Source organism: Penaeus chinensis, chromosome 12 (genome assembly GCF_019202785.1).
Source record: "Penaeus chinensis breed Huanghai No. 1 chromosome 12, ASM1920278v2, whole genome shotgun sequence".
NCBI classification, from domain to species: domain Eukaryota; kingdom Metazoa; phylum Arthropoda; class Malacostraca; order Decapoda; family Penaeidae; genus Penaeus; species Penaeus chinensis.
The window spans coordinates 38,639,888-38,642,387 of NC_061830.1; the positions used below are offsets into that span (position 1 = coordinate 38,639,888).

A 2,500-nucleotide genomic window follows, 5' to 3' on the forward strand; every position below is an offset into this window, starting at 1 on the left:
GATCACGTCCACAATTGTCATATCGTTGTTGCCCAAGCAATTAGTGTTATTAATTTCAAAACCCTTAATTTTTTTAATGTAGCCAAGCAAAGTGAACAAACATTTAGAGAAATTAGCTATTTTAGGGTGTTTTTAAGCTTAACTGGATCTATATAGATGTAATCAGTAAAAAAAAGTAAAAAAAATTGTGGCCTTGGATGGAGGGCAAGCCAGATCTTGAGGGGGCAAACAGAGTCTTGGGGGGCAGTGATGCCCCCCAAGATGTCATATCACCTTATTAAGTCAGAAAGAGAAGATCTTTTTTTAGCGAGTGCACATTGAGACTTATTCAAATAGGAACTCATGCTCTTGTTCATATATGAACAAACACACAAATCAGGGGAACACACAGACTGTACTTGAACAAACAAGCACACTGACACCCTATTGTCTATTTCTTCAGAAACAGCTACACATATAGACATGTACCCATCCCCACACCCAACCAAAATCTACCCTAAGTCTAACCCAGGGTCTTTTGTATTATTTTATTGTCAAAAATATTTTAATGACAATTTAATAATCATAACATCAATAACAATAATAGCAGTATCGATAGCAATGGTATTAATAGGAAAAACACATTTTCCCGACAATTCAAGGAATGGGGAAAATCAGGATCAGTAACTAGGGCCTACTGATAGACTCCTTGCCAGCTGAGCACATGTAGAGCCATCTGTATGTAACAAAATTCAACTACAGGGGACAGAACATAAATCTGGGGTGAATGGGTTAAACCCAACCATCAAAAACAAACACACACACACACTCACACTCACACTCACACCTCCATCTCTTCCTCCTGACCCGACCCGACCCGACCCAACCCGACCCGACCCGACCCGACCCGACCCGACCCGACCCTACCCGACCCTACCCTACCCTACCTACCTCTCTGTTGTTATTATGATACTAGTAAATATTAAAAGTAATGTTGGTGATTCTAGAGGAAAATATATATATGCCAGAAGTTAAGTGGAACAGTGCCAAGTATTTGCCTTTCTCTTTATTATGCATGATTGAAGCTGCTGTGAAAAGTTGAAAAGCATCAAAACCAAAATTCCATTCCTACTGTAATGAGTCCTCTACAAATTTGCAAGTCACCAAACTTCTGATTTTTGGCTTGTGTGATAACTATGAAATCAATCCTTATCCAGCAGCCAGCATCTGATTATTTCCACTGGGCCACTGGGTTGATGATATGTGGGGTTTATGCTGTAAGATCCTATAAATCATTACTGATACATTTTGGCTCTTATAATAAAAAGAATGACTAAGTTGATGTGTAAATTCCTCTGTCCTATACATTCTTTATAAGTGGATATTGTTGTAATCCAAATATACAGTGGGTTTTGCCTCATAGGTACCAGTATTGCCAAAGATTAATTTTGTAATGAATACAGTTTGACTTCTCACGGCAGTATGGTTTAGCTGGTCAGAGGCAGGCAATTATGGCAGGATAGGGGAAATAATATTTTTTAAGTTGTGAATTTTTTGCAGACTAATCCAAATAATTTCCATTCGCCATTTTTTGGTTGGCGTCAGTCTGGCCACTCCTGATGTTGCTTTCACATTCTTTTTAAATGTTTTTCTAAAAGTAAATTTGCTGGGTGAAATTATGTAATCCCATTGTGTTTTATTAAGTTTTTTTTTGTATCTAAATATTATTTTCTAAAGTACAGCCGATGATGCATCTGACTTTTACGAAAGATCCTATTGTTTTATCATGGTCGAAGGATTAATTTCCATCAGAGTGTGGCTCTGCAGTGAACAAAATCAGCTGGGCAGATTCTCTCTCGAATCTCCTCCAGCTTTTCCTAAGTGAGTGGAAAATAGAGCTTCACTCAGGGATGGAATTTCATCTTTCTTTCAGAAAATTTTCTTCCTCTGCATATGGTCCTCCTTGGGCGTTTGCTTTTATCATTTGAAGAGGGTGTACTTCTTCTGTTATATTTTTCTTAGTGTTTTACTAGGCTAAATTCCTTTGTGTGTGTTTATATAAATATATATATATATATATGTATATATATATATATATATATATATATATATATATATATGTATATATATATATATATATATATATATATATATATATATATATATATATATATACACACACACATTTATATATTTATATATATATATATATATATATATATATATATACACATATATATATATTTCTATGAGTATATATATATGTATATATATACATATATATATACATATATATATATATATATATATATATATATACATATGTATGTATATATGTATCTATACATACATATATATATTTATATATATATACCTCTATATATATATATATATATATATATATATATATATATATATATATATATCTATATATATATATATATCTATATATATATATATATATATATATATATATATATATATATATATATACATATACATATACATATATATATATATA

General features: G+C 32.0%; 1 protein-coding gene across 5 annotated transcripts in view; it reads left to right on the forward strand.

The window, feature by feature from the left end:
* LOC125031156 (protein ABHD18-like) overlaps positions 1-2,500 on the forward strand; it is a 20,892-nt gene that overhangs the window by 5,503 nt on the left and 12,889 nt on the right. The window lies entirely within an intron of this gene.